A 15617-nucleotide genomic window follows, 5' to 3' on the forward strand; every position below is an offset into this window, starting at 1 on the left:
ATAACACTAGACATAACATCTCTCTATACAAGTATTCAACATGCAAAGGGAATTCAAACAACTGAATATTTCTTAAAATCTAGATCAATATCATATCAAAGCCAAAACAAAGGGCCTGATTCACAGAACGTTTTCCTATGGGATTGTGCCATTATAAAACCCGTCTGTGAATCGGTCCCAAAATGCTGTTAACTGGGCTTGAGTTTACACTTAATAACAATATGTTTTACTTCAATTATCAGATATGTCAACAACAGCAAGGAACAGCTATGTGCTCTAAATATTCTGCATCAAATGCCAACCGATTTATGGGCAATTCTGAAATTGAGCATGCGTGGAAACACACAGCATTTACATACAAAAGGAATGTTGTTTATTGGGGACAATATATATATGACAACATCACGATTTGGGACGGCAACAAAACATTTTTCAATGAATATTTAAATACCAATGACTAAAATATCCAACTGACATTGAACGAAGACACCCAAAGAATTAATGTTCTAGACTTCGAACTGTATGTGGAGAATAACATCATCCAAACCACTCTATATACTAAACCAAAGGCAGGAAACAGCATTATGCATGCAAACAGCAATCATCTGAGACACAGTATTAAAAATGGAGAGATGTTAAGAACTAAAAGAAACTGTAGCAACACCACAGAATATTTGAAACATGTGGACAAAACAGTGGAAAAGTTCAGGCAAAGAGGATACTGTAATCGAGATTTGAATAAAGTGATGACCAGAGTCAATATAAAGGGGTGAACAGATCTACTCAGCAATGAACAACCAGATAAAAAAAAGAAAAACACAAGGAAAACTAAGATGTATCACAACATACAATATGGATGTACATAAAACACGCAAAAACTCTCAATAAACACTGGAATATCCTCAAACTGGATATAGATATCAACACATATTTAGATGAGGAATCAGAATTAATATTTTGTAAGTCACCAACAATTAAAAACCAAATTAGCCCAAGCGTCCTGAAACAAAGAAAATAACTGAAGGATCTAAGAACAATGTGGAATTGTGACCTATTATGATTATTGTCAATATTAGAGCGTGTGCAAATCGAATAACCCCGAATGTAGCCAACATATCACTGAGGGCTGCTTGGTTGTAGTCCACTTGCACTGTCAACAACCGTAGCAAAGTATTTTTTTGTACATTTGTTCATGCACTCAGCATTACCATATGGGTGATATAGCGCAACCTTTAAGTGTTGGATGCCTTGTGGCTTTAAATAGCCGTGCATCGCCTTCGACACAAACTGGGCACCATTGTTATTACAATTTGGACCTATGCCACTCCTCTTTTAAATTATTTTGTGAAATCTATGGCTGTGGAAGTCATGATTGCTTCCATGAAATTTATTTCTGCCCAGTTGGAGGCTTAGTCTGTGAGAACCATGGCATACTTTTGGACACGGTCCATGTTGGACCTATGAGGTTGGTGGCTGCTTTATTCATAAACCTTATTCAATGGCGCAGCTCTTGTGGATAGACACCTGTCACTCTCATGGCAATGCTCTACTTTGTGATCTATATCTTGATCTACGCTGAGCCACCAATTGTGTTCCCTCAGTCTTTTATCTTAGTTGAACTCTTCCCCAGGTGTTCCTCATGGGAAAGCTCATGGGAAAGTTCAGTGAGCTGTCCTTGTATCTGTGCAGATGGCACAATTGATTCCCTCTCAGCAACACATTTCCATTCGTATGTAGACCATTGGCTATTTTGTAGGATGTTGTATTCCTTGTCCTGTATTGTTCTTGGTAGGCCAACCTTTGTTCACCAATTCTATGACTGTTGTCAGAGCATTATGTGCTTCCAGCTGTGCATCCCCTATGTCTCGCATGACAGATCCTCATGTTTGCTCACTCGTGTCCTGTATACTTGAAACAATGATGTCACCTTTTAGATACAACTTATATTCATTGTTTACAGGAGGTAGTCTTGAGCGGAAGTGTGCCTCTGTGATCTTGAGATATTTTCAGTTGTGTTGTTGAACTCTGTGTCTTGGAAACTAATCAGGCTGTCATGTAAGGTATTTTCTGAATTTGCTGGTCCCAAGATATTAAGCAGAAAGTTCAGTATGACGGCAGAAATCCTGTACCACAGGTATGTGTGAAAATGGGACACTGGGCCTCATTACAAGTATGGTGGTACGGTAACACCGGTGCTGGTAGCGCTACTGGCACTGTTGCTACCGTACCGCCATACTATGATCTGTGCTCGCGGGTACCTGTCAGCCCGCCAGGTCTGACCTGGCGGGCAGAGCGGCACCCGCGAGCACAGCAAGTCGGATCCACAGCAGTGCATCTGATGTCCCCATTCCCATTGAACCCTATGTGGCTCAAATGGGAATGGGGATCTACCGGTTCCGGAACCCCCGAAAGGGCAATTACAAGTCCGGCGGGGCGAAATACCCTAGTAATTGTCCATTTGCGGTTGCCGGACCTGGTTGCGAGTTTTACCAGAAGGCTACCTCCAACCTCGTAATGAGGCCCACTGTCTTTGGCAGGCTAATATTTCCTTTTCTATCACTAAGTATGATATGATATGATGATATGATGATTGAGTGATAGCACTGATCTGTTGGTGGTACGGAGCTACAGGACTGTGTTTGATCCACAAAAACTGCTTTTATCCTAGCCAGATACCCCCTTCACACAGCACTGCGAACACTGGGCTCTTGCTGTTCTTTGGGAGGCGGAGCTGCTGAGGAGCATGTGATGCGGTCACGTGACCACGCAAGGACTTTTAAATTTGCCGCAAAGCCACCCTTGCGGCGTAAGCCCTGGTGGCAGAAGGGCTGGTGCTGTTTGGCTGTTCGGTGTGGGCGGCTGCGGACTGCTGAAATACAGTAAGCTTCATTTTTTTAACTACTGACTAATCCAGAACTTTGTGCCCTGGATTTTAACCTTCATTTTGGCTTTCCTGCAACCACATTTACTCTCTGCCTGCTGTATACTCCAGTTTATGAACAAGCAGCTTTTTTACTGCCTATTTCTCGTCATACCAGAGACTGCGGGTCTCCTTCAACGATTAAGGCACCTAATTATTTATCCTTGAGCTTGTCCATATCCATGCTCAAATTTACTCCAGAGACTGCGGGGCTCATACTCTCTGCCTTAGTATGAGCCCTTTGATCTGGTGGTATTATTTTACACTTGTTATTACAGACTGTTTTAAGGTTTACTTTAAACCTCTTTTAATATGAGTTCTGGTTTACGCAGCCAAAAGGGATCCTCTATGGCTCCAGATGCCATACTATCGGAGCCAGCTGGTAGTAGTCAGCCACTCCTAACCGGGGGTAAATGTTGGTCATCACCTACTGGCCAACTAAAATCCTCAATCTCTCTCTGCGCTCCGCCTCCACTTGTGCAAACAACTTTTAATCCAAAAGCAGGTTTGTCCTCTACTCTCTCCATGGCCAAGCATACATCCACAACAAATCATAAAGTGACTTACTTGGGGGCATCCAGGCATAAAGCTCTGTTCCACAGGTCCTTTTGCTTTTCCTGCTACACCTAATGGGAAACTGCATCAAAACTGCATTAATAAAAAACCAAACATTTAAAGTCAATCCAGCCTATCTCGGGACAAACTTTTTTGGATAATTATATTCTGAAAGCATCCTCTACAAGTGCTCTAAACTGCCTAAAGCTTTTAGAGGCAATGCTATGCTAGACCATTCAGCTATGACCACCCAGGCTTTTTTTGGCAGTAACAATAACATTACTGATATCAGTATTATTGAATGTGCGGATAAGGCTATGGACTTGCCGGCGAAACCCTTACAAACTTGGCTCCACAGATCAGCAGCGGCTTGTCTCAAAATACTATTACTGCTTTAACGAACATCATAGAGGGTATAAATGTAAATAAATCAAACTCTGCGGCGGAGGCAAGTTTATCGGATGAAAACCAGAGACATTCAAACTCTCCAAGATTACATCATACTCTGCAAGATCTGGACGCCCGTATCCGCCTCACCCACCCAACAGTTTCTGCTCTGAATCTGGTGCTTAGCTCCTTTATTGTCTTGTATGACAACATCTGGCCGGAACTTAAACATTCTCAAAAGCTAATCACGGAACTTAATTCAAAAATCGATTGTATTGGAACTGAAATTCTTGTAGACTTAACTCATAGAGTGGACTGGATTGGTGCTCAATTATCTCAGAAACGAATTGTGCAGAGTCATCTACCAGCATCTCAGTGAGACGTAACTCCCAATATACACGCACATTTCCCTCTAACAGTACCAGAGATAATAGAAATTTCGGACAATCTACCCACTTTGGAAACCCTTACTACTGCTTCACTGCAAGCACCACTTAAGGCTACAACTCTGGATTGTTCTATCATTAGGCCTGCTACCCATCCCTTCGCAGTTAACCCTCTACAGAATGACATCCACTTACATCCTACAGTTGCTCAAGCATTAATTGTCGCAACTGTGCCCATTCAAGAAGGCATTCCTAAGATTAGTGCTCCTAAAAAGTCCTCCACAACATGCAAACCACGCACAATCAAGAGGAAAATGGCTACAAAATGCTCTAAGATATTGTTTGCTAAAATCCCTGTAATTTCGCTATTTTAACCAAATACTGGGCCTAACTTGGAAGGGCGGGGGAGTTCTGTAGCCAGCTTGCTTAAACCTAAATTGGTTGATTCTACTGCTCAAACTGACATTCTTCCCCTAATAAATGTACATGAGCCTGGTTTACTGCAAAGGTGCAATTCACATAATCATTTGGACCCCAAAAAAAAGATGGCCTCGATGCTTTATCGGCTTCCCCGACCGCTGCACTGCCAGCAAGTTTAGCTAGGCTCCAGGGATGTGGCCCCGGTAAATAAAGGACATTTGAAGAAGCTTCCGCTCCACCTATTGTGGCACAGGTTAAAAACTCTATAAATGTCCAATGATCTGCGGATGCTAAGTCCGGTCAACTGTCCTCAATCTGGGCCCCCCCAAAATCCCCTCTTCTTTAAATAATCATACCAATCATACCCTGATTCCTGTTCCTCTCTTGGTCTTAGGAATGGGGTGGGGAAGTTCCAGGGAGACACTATTCCACCAGTGTCTTCACATCCATCGATAGCAGCAGGTATACGAGATTTGGTGGAACGATTGCACAAACCTCTCTCCAGGCCTCTGCAACTAGACAATGTTAAATTTCAAGGTGTACACCTAAAAGGCTCTCAAACTCAACCTCTGGCAACCCTACAAAGACAAGAACGCAATAAAGCCACTAATAAGAAACCACTCCACTTGATCAAAATACAGAGTCTGTTGGAGCTGGAAGTACCGATCTGTTTAAACAGATGCAATGTTCTGACAATCTTTTCAGAAATACCTGCCTTCTCTTTAATATCCTCTAAAGATATTGCTAGGGTGGCTTTTCTGGATCGTGAATGTCGACACATTAGCTTGATCCTTCTTTCCTCTCCTCTAGTTAAGGAACGGATTCTTACCCAAACGGAGCCGCTGTGGGAATTGGGCTTTCAGGTGGAATCCAGTCTGTCTTGGGAAACAGTGCCTCAGGGGCCTCTTATTCCACAGCTACCATCTAAATTGCCTGGGGACCGTCCTCATGGCACTCAAGACATGATAGGCCCAAAGAATCTACCTAAACAGCTGGACCTAGACGTTGACTGGGCTACCATCATCTCAACCCTGCGGCAAAAACCTGTGCCCTAGGATGCCTACTTCTAGGACAGATCAATTTGGCATCTTAGACCTATGCTTCAAATCGTGGAACTCGAGAGGAAATCTACACCTGTTCTCTAATCTGGAATGCTTAATGTTGTTGAGAGATGCTAATATTTTTTGTTTACAAGAGACTTGGATGACCTTAACTCCTTATCTAGATGGCTACCAAATCGTTGACCAGTATGCCAGACAGAATTCGGGGGGACAGACCATCTGGTTGCGGTTGACAATTGCATCGGTCTAAAGGGCAATGCACTTTTGGGCTTACCCTTTGGGGCACTGGGTGTTGACCTTACATCTAGTAGTGGAAATTTGAAATTATTAATTGTTAATATCCATCGGCACAGTGGGATGGGTACAACTGAATTGTTTGTGAACACTGTCTCTCAGACTATCCTTGACTGGGTCTTTGTTAACGATACTGGTCATGTCCTATTAGCAGGTGATTTCAACTGTGAGCGTGCTTTTGAGAAATCTCCATGGGAAATTTGTGAGACGAACATGGTGAATCTACGCAGCTCTAAGAAAAAACAAGTAGGTTATATATGGTATGCCGGGCTGGGTAATATAGGCCTACAACCTTTGGTAGGCTACTCACAATCTCAAATTGACAATTCCAACTGGCACACCTGGCAGTGTGGGTCATCTATTTCTATGCTTGATTACATTTTTGTCGATGACTATCTATACAAAAGATGCTTGCGGTTTCAAATGTATATGAATAAATGGAGTGATCATGGCATCCTAACAGCAATCTTTACGATAAATCATCTTCAGGGGACCCAACAATCTGAGCTTCAGGTTACACCTAACTCTTCTGGTTCCGCTGTCCGCTGTCCGCTAGACACCAAGAAATATTGACACTCTGAATTTTAACTTGAGATCGAGGCTTAATCAGACTACCTATGACTGGAAAATGGCAGCCTTTAATTCTGCAACTGTCACGACCCTTGTACGGGCAGCGGTAGATGAATTGGGTAAACGGTATGTACAGTCAGTCTCTATCGATAGGCATACCCATTGCTATAACCCAGACTTAGCGTCGGCAAAACGCATTAGGAATAAAGCCCTTAGGAGACTCAGATTATTGAATCTTGATATGACCACATGATCTGCCCTCAATATTAAAATCAAACAAGGGTATAAACATTTTTGTAAATCAATTAAGCATCGGATCCTGCAACAGGATTCCGAATTAATGCTTCAGACTCTTATGACGGCGAATGCGGGTGCATTCTGGACCATTGTCAATGGACAAGATACCAAGCCGGCTATTGCCTTACTAAATCCGATCCTGGAACAAGGCTGGCTAGATTCTTATACCAATAGATTTGCTCCCAAACCACTGCAGGCAGATGGTAATTTTGGCAATTGTATACCTATGGGCCCCTTTGTTAAATGGGAACCCCACATTGAGATTGACACCATCCTGGACCTAATTAAAAACTCTAAAAGATCAAAAGCACCAGGACCGAATGGTCTAACCAACAACACATTCAAGGATCCTAATCTATGGGCCAATCTTTTATGCCTTGAGTTTAGAGATATTCTGCAATCTGGAGCCTGCCGAAACGCGTGGTCATTAGCTAATGTGATCCCAATCTTTAAATGTGGCAGCAGGTCCGAGCCCAAAAATTATCGGCCTATTGTGCTGATAGACGCAGATTGTAAAATCTTTTCTGCCCTACTCCTTCAACATCTCAAGGATTGGGGAAAAACCTGCCATCCTTTGAGTCCATTTCAAACTGGCTTCCGTAAATTCCACTCTACTAATGCAAACAGAATTGTGGCCAAGTCAGGATGCTGCCTGGAGTTGTGACAGGAGCTCTACTTATATGGCCTCTGTGGACCTTTCGGCAGCCTTTGACTGCGCTGACCGAGATAGGCTGTGGCGCAAGCTAGCATTTTGGGGCCTACGGAGAGGACTATTAAGCCTTTTGGAGGGGGTCTACAATAATTCTGGTGTGAGAATACATCTAAATCAAAAGGGGGATATGTCGGCTATTGTTCTGACATTCCGTGGGGTTAGACAGCGGTGTGTTCTAGGCCCATGGGTGTTTAATCAATATTTTTCTGATGCAGCTGAACACCTATATAAGGAGGGCCTATTAGCACCCTGACTTGGTGCTGTGAAGATTATATGGTTGGCCTATGCGGATGATTTTTTGTTATTTGATTCTACTAAGGTGGGGCTGCAGCGTCTCTTAGATATCTTTGCTAACTATGTCAAGATAAATGGTCTGACCATCAACCCCGCCAAAACTAAAATCCTTGCATTATCTAAGGGATTCCATAAGAAAAAAACTATTCCTGGATTTTGGGGGGATAAGGGTACCAACTTCTAACAGCTTTACCTATCTTGGCTATTATGCTGTGGCTAATAGGGGTTCTTGAGGGCAGATAAATATGCTTTTGAATGAAGCTAAGGCTCTAGGTAATCAGATCCTTAAAATCGATCGTAAATATGGCCAATTTTCTATTAAACCAGCCCTCCTTTTCTTTGAAGGGAAAATAGCCCCTAAATTAACATACGGCTTCGAGCTATGTATGGGCCTAACCATAACTAAACTTGATGCCATCGAAGGCGCCATTTGGAGACAGGTTCTTCTCTTACCAAATGCAGTCCCTTTGGCTGCAATTCGATATGAATTAGGCTATGTCTCCCTAAAGCTCGGGTTCATTGGAAGATGCTCTTGCTTTATGTCAACTTAAGGCTCCATTACCTAATACTTTATATGAACTTGTTGGAAGCAATATCGAACGCTCTGGTTTTACTTGTGTGAAACAATTCTCTGTAATATTGATTCGGACTTAGAGCAGTTAATAACTAACCCAACGAAAACCAAAAAAAACTGCAGGACTATGATTGGTGCACTACTGTAGACTGCTTTCACTCATATAAATCTTTGCTTCATTTAGCACACAAACACAAGAAAAGAGGGTCTCTTTCTCCAATCCTTACCAACTTCCCGAATCTAAACCATTGACATGTTTTGTTAAGACTGCGCTGGAATATTCTGCCAACAATGGATAATAAACTTCGTTGGAAACAATCTACGGTGGAAAATAGCCTTTGTAGATTTTATCAGTCTGTTCCCGAAACAGCTAAACATCTCATTTTGTTCTGTTCGCAACTTAACATCCTCTTGTTTGCACTCTTGTTTGAGTGCACTGAAAGCTTTGTATCTAGGTTTACCTACTGAGTTGGTATGGCAACGTTGCCTGTGTATTCAAAGTACACGAGAGGGTTTGGCACTGTCTGGCTTTATATGCAACCTTCAACTGGATTACCCCAGATGAATTGTCTGATGACTTATATACACAGGCTATTCTTGCTATTTGCTACTTTATTTTAACCGTATATGATGACTGCTTAACTGCGGATTTTCCATGTTCTGTCATGTATCGTACTGTGTATAAGATATCTGTATAAGATATTTGTATGTATGTACTGGAAAATGTTTACTACTTCTTCTCTTTATATTTGTAAAGGTTGAATAAAACCATATACAATAAAAGGAAATATGCTGATATGATATGGCATTTATAACGCACCTAGTGCTTCTTGGAAACCGTGAGTGACTTCCATGCTAATGCAGTGGTTCTCGTGATGTCCACTGCGCTTTGAATGAAGGTAGCCCCCAGACTGTGTGCATTTGCAATCTACAGATGTAGTTGTTCCTTGTCTGAAATGAAAAGGACAAAGGCTTTGTGCATTCGCTATGGCCTCTTTGATTTCATTGAAGGCTTCCTCACATTCACAAGACCACACAGTGTACGCTCTTACAAAGGAGTGCTCTCATCCACTCAGTGGTCATGACAATGTTTCTCGCACATTTAGCGTGATAGGCAGGGGCGTTGCTAGGGGGGGGCCTAAGGGGGCTGTAGCCCCTGATCTTTTGCTTGTAGCCCCGGATAGAATCTCATGAGCCACAGCCAAAAGACTAGCTAGACCCCAGTCCCAACAGTTCCGACATCAGCTTAGCCCCGGGTCTTTTCCAGACCTAGCAACTCCCCTGGTGATAGGTGACCATTCCCATCATGAACACCTTTACTTGGACATGGTCAACCGATGGTGGATCTTCTCAGACTCCTCTATCCCTGGGATGCCTGACATTATTGTAGATCGAGTACCCAAGATAGTCCAGCTGATGCTGCAGAAACACGCATTTGACTTTGCAGTGTTGAAAAGTGTTGCAACGGGCTGATAAATGCTGTGAGGTATTTGGAGTTGGTGTGCAGCTTGATGTGGTGATAAATACTCCTCCTGTCTAGATTAAAAAAGACGGATGCGCTATTCATAAATAACACCAGCTTCGAAATATTAGGCAACTATAAACTGCCCCAAATTACCCACACGGTTGAGACTGAGATGGGATGTAGGCCGTGCCCATTGTCGACCTATCTTTATATGCAACGTTGCACTTCCCAAGCCAATGTTCCAAACTCAGATAACTTAAGATTCTGATTTCTCCTGTGAATGCACCCTGTAATTTCATGTACAGATAAAAAGGACATGGCTTCCCCCTGCCATAACATGTTGATCGCTAAAACATCATTTGGATTGTGTTATTGGCGTTTAGTAACTGCTCATGTCCAGGGATTAAGCATCAGTCCAATAAGCTTGCAGTTCGAATTAAAGGTCATAGTCATACACAGTCGATCATTAAAGGCCATAAACCTTTTCACACCCACGGGTCTGTCGGCATGCTGTGCACAGCTATGGGCTTAGGCTTTCACAGAAAATGCTTTGCTCTCACTGTTCTATCCCATGAGAGAGCACCTAAGACCAAACAAACCAAATAAGGCCATGCTACAATACTAAACAATTAGGCACATTGGCAACTGTTACCATTGGGAAGAAACTGCAATTTGGAAGAACAATTTGTGGTAGAACCTAAGCTATATTTAATGGTCAAATTTAAATTAAAATAACTGACCAGAATATTGCACCTGTGTTCTTCAAATCTCAGCCATCACCTGATTGGAAATCACCTGTTAGTCCTGATATGTTTCACAAATGTAAGGGTTCTCTGTGCAATCTTCACTGAACATGTGCCTCTCATTTCCACTTCCCTTCTTTATGCACAGCCACATGTGCCATTTTGAAATATTTCACATCTGTAAAAATCCTTCCTTTATCACCTTCCAAGCCAGTAAAACTCTTAGGGGGTCATTACAAGTTGGGCAGTAAGGGATACCGGGCACCGGTAAGGAGACCGGTGCCGGTGATCCCTTACCGCCCAATTCCGAGGTCTCTTAGCGGGACCCGTAAAGGACGTGTGGTCTGACCAGGGCGTTAATAACGGGCCTACTATTCACGAGCCCGTTATTAGCGCCCTCCCCATTCCCATTGAGCCCTATGGGGGCTCAAATGGGAATGGGGTATGGTCGGTTCAATGGGGACTTACCGGTGCCTCCAAGGTCGGAATGCACCGGTAAGTCCCCATTAAACCAGACCGGTGCCGGACCCGGTATTGGAGGCAGCCATGGCGCGAATAGCGCCATGGCTGCCTCCAATCTAGGAATGAGGCCCTTAGTCTTACAAGCATCTTTTGCTTTCTTGACTCATCTCTCCTTTCTGGTCTTCCTGCTTTCGGCCGTACTTCGCTTGAATGCATTTTAAATTCTGCTCTTCATCTTTTAGTCCAAACAGTGCTTCGTTCCCAAGTCCCTCCTCACTTTGCATGTCTGGTCTGGCTTCTCCTCCCTGCTCATTTCCAGTTCAAATATTTCCCATTATTTTCAATTGTGTCCATGACCGTGATCTTCCTTACTGGTGTTCTCTCACCTCTCCCTATGCCCCGGTTCAAAGGCTGTCTTCTTCCTCTCAATTCCTTCTTTCTGTTCCTCATCCCCTCTACACTCAAACCTATTCCCACTTCTTTTTCTCTTTAAGTCATTATGAAACTCTCATCCTCTGGCCCTTTGTGCTGCACCTTCTCCTGAAGTATTTAGTCCACATTCAAATCTCACTCTCGTCTTCTATTCCCTCTGTGGTGAACTGCCTTCCACATGGGGAACAACAAAGGGTGCTGAATCCTGGTTCATGTCTCCTGACCATGTGACACTGCACATGGCCTGAGTGGACAGACAAAGGACTAAAGAGAGGGGAGATCCAGAAGAAGCTAAAGTGCCAGAGAACACTGGAGAGCAGGAGCAAGACCTGGAGATCAGATTGTGGATCGGAGGGACTGCTGATGTCTGAGAGACAGCGGGCCGCAGCGAGGAGGGCACAGGTACAGAAACCAGATGTCCTGTGAACACAATACCACTGAGACTTACTGAAAACTAGAGCCCAAGGACAAATGCAAGACAATGGGGAGCAACAGAATTGCAGGCGGGGTCCAAAACTAAGAGGTGCATGCAAGTGATGAGGACCGAAGATGGAAAACAGATGTTAAGCAGACCCAAAAGTGAAGAGAGTTTTTGTATGCCAGCCCCTTCAGGAAAATGAAACTGGGGAGAAGGCCACATGGATAGACAAGCGACCCAGGGCAAAACCTGGTTGCGCTACAAAACTGACAGAGAGTTGCAAATGAAGAGGCAGATAAAAATCCCATTGAAAAAGTGATAGAAAGGAGAAGTGCTGAATGCTTACCCTTGGAGGGGCAATCCTAGAGCCCATAAGAAATAGATTGAAAGGTGAGATGCTGCATGCTTGAACTTGGTGGAAAAGGTCCCATAGGTGTTTGAGACAGTGACTGAATAGAGAAATATTGCATGCTGGATCTTGGATACCAGGTTCCTAAAGACACATGATTAGAGCGCAAACTGAGTAACCGAGAACCCTGAAAATTGGAGGGAAAAGTCCTACAAGCAATCAAACTGAGAAACATTGCAAAGCATCAGTGAACAAAACGTAACTCAAAGGAGCATTGAATTCCTGGAATATAGAGCACACGTCTGTAATCTCACAGAGAATGAGATAACTCAAAGATTCTTGAAGTCCCTACTGATAATGAATGAATCTTAGAAAAATATGGCAGAAAACAGAGTTCCTGGTCACCCGACAAGCCTTAACAAAATACATTTTATTGAACTCTACTCTTTGTCTGACGTCCTAATTTGTAAGAAATCTCATTGTGTCAGAATTGGAATTCCACAGGACTTGACACCAAATTCCAAACCATGGAAGAAAGAAGACAAGGACAGCCATGACACATACAGAAGAGATAATACTGCTTGTTACCAAACCTTCTCCTCGGGCACATGCTTTTACCAGATGCTCTGAACGGGAAGTCACGTGGGAACTCTGTCATGCCCACAACTATAGTGTGTCTACGAAAATATGTGCCATGCTGCAAACTGGCCTGCAGATTGTTATTCACCCCCGTAACTATGGAAGAATATCGACCACTTTGTAAATTACAGATGGAATGTTTTCGGCATACTCTTCCATTTTGAGGATGCTCCTTTTTGATAAAAAAGAGGGTGAAGGTGGCATAATTGATATGTCAACATATCTCCTAGGCAGTGTTGGAAGATTTGGAGCACTATTACAGCTGCACAGTCAGGAATAGCCAAGCGTAGGACCATATCTTGTGGAGGTTCTACTGGCCAGGGATCTATAGTAGCATAATATAATACTGTCAGAACTGTGAGATTTGTCAAAACACCAGGAATAAAGATATATTCTGAAGGCACACTTACAACAATGCCTACCAATGATGTACCTTGTGTGTGCGTGATTATGTACCTTTTGAGAAAAGTGAAATGGATATTGTAGGAACCCTGGAACCATTTAAGAGTGGGTTTTACTAGAAATGACTCCTCATGGATTATACTATGCATTACCAGAAAACAGTATACCGTGAGCCAACCCAACACAGAACATCTTAAAAGTGGCTTCTTAAGAGCCGGCTTCTCGTGAGAAATCCTAACATATCAAGTACTTCATTCATGTATCAATTAATAGAAGACATGAAAGCTCTTTTACGGTGCAATACCCTACGCATCTTGATATTCCATCCCCAGACTGATGGATTTATTGAGAGGTTTAATAAGACCCTGAGACTTCTCTTGCAGATGATCAATGATGGGAAAACCTGGGATTTACTGTAAGCTTGGATCTTGTTTAATGTCGGCAAGACTCCCCAAGCAACCACTAGTTTCTCCCTGTTGTAGATGGTTTATGATTACATTTCCCAGGATGTTCTAGTGAATCGAATTAATAGACCAAGAAAATCCTAGGACAAACATATGCAAGTTTGTGCACAGCACCCAGACTCGAATGAAACTCATCCTAACCATTGTGACGATGAATCTTGAGAATGTGCACGAAAAACAGAAAACATTTGTATAATAAAAAGGCGTGTCATACACCTCAAGTTTGAATAACTGGTCTTGATTCTGCTTCCTACTGGTGACAAAAGGTTGCTAGCCAGTGGCATTGCCAATATAGGGTGAATGAAATTGTGAGGAACTTGAATTATCGAATACATCAGCTGCGTTGTTAATAACAAGATCTGCTTTAATGGTTTAATTGGTTAAAACCTTGGAAACATTGGGAAGTGGATACTTAGCTCGTCCGCTATATAACCAACAAAGAGGAAGGGGGAAGGAGGAGATACATGGGCAACTCAGAGGGGAGGTACCCTCAAAATTCCTGAATGCCTGATGACATATAAGGAAAATAATTGAGAGAATGTCTTCCCGACTTCCGAAAGTTATTTCACACTTCTCAGTCAAAGTCATCATTATCATTTACAAGATATAACACACTGGAGGGAAAACATATGTTTATCTTTATTGAATGTATATAGCGCTTTAAGCCAAAGCGCTTTACAATATAACAACAGGTACAAAAGTGAGAGAAGCATATTTACAAAAATGAACAGGTAATTAGAACAATAAGTAGAACTATTTACAAGGAGGGGGTAGGTGAAGGGAGTTACAGTGTAGGATTTGAGGTTGGGGAGGGTAAGGGGGAAGGGTCAGGGAGTGGGGAAGAGAAGGGGGAGTGATCTGGTGTCCTCATTGCCCTTAAGTAGTATTTGTTACCAATTTAAGGTCATATAATAACAGAACCATATAACACACATATAACAGAACCATACTAGCTACACAAAGCCCACTGGCTGTAATATTGGAATAAGTCAATAAAATAGTAAAGATGGGAGTAATAGAAAGAACCTATAGTGATTGAACTCCAGGCTTTATCCTGTACCAGATTTTGATGGGTCATTAAGTTTCTGTATGGATTATAAGACAGTGATCTCAATTTCTAAATTTGACCCCAGCCCAATGACTTGCATTTATGAGTTAATTGGGCAATTCAGACAGTCTAAATATATCACCAACTTCAACTTCATAAACGGGTATTGGCAGCTGGCATTCTATCCCCAGAACAAAGGAAAGGTCACCATTAACACAACGCAAAGTCTATTTCTGTTTACAGTATTAACACTTGGACTGTATCGGGTGCCCACACCTTCCAATGGCTGATGGATTGTCTCATGCACTACCATAGAGAGCATGCCGGTGCCTACCTTGATGATGTAATGTTTCAATGCCCAATGTGGGAGGACCACTTAACACCAAACACTTGTCTCTTCCACACTCAGAGATGTTGATATAAATGCCGAGCGAGCCAAGTGCACACTCGGTGCATCATTGATAAAGAACTCAGAATAGCATGTTGAAAATTGATGGATAAGTCACGAAGATCCAAGCCACATATAATACTTCACTACTGCAGAAAAGAAAGACCTAATATCTTTTTTCTAGGTCTGATAGTCAACTACTGGTGGATTATTCACAAATTCTCCACGAAGGCCAGTCTAGTAACAGAGATGCTGTCTAACAAAAGGTCTGGTCCTTTGAGCAGAAGTGAACTTGCTGAAAAGGCTTTTCAAGATCTGAACAGCGCATTGTGTCATT

General features: G+C 42.6%; 1 protein-coding gene across 1 annotated transcript in view; it reads right to left on the reverse strand.

Annotated features, from left to right (window-relative positions):
• Nucleotides 1-15617, reverse strand: part of SLC22A3 (solute carrier family 22 member 3) — a 913774-nt gene that overhangs the window by 491681 nt on the left and 406476 nt on the right. The gene's annotated exons all lie outside the window — the stretch shown is intronic.

This window comes from Ambystoma mexicanum, chromosome 4q, assembly GCF_040938575.1.
Source record: "Ambystoma mexicanum isolate Mex_15411 chromosome 4q, UKY_AmexF1_1, whole genome shotgun sequence".
Lineage (NCBI taxonomy): Eukaryota > Metazoa > Chordata > Amphibia > Caudata > Ambystomatidae > Ambystoma > Ambystoma mexicanum.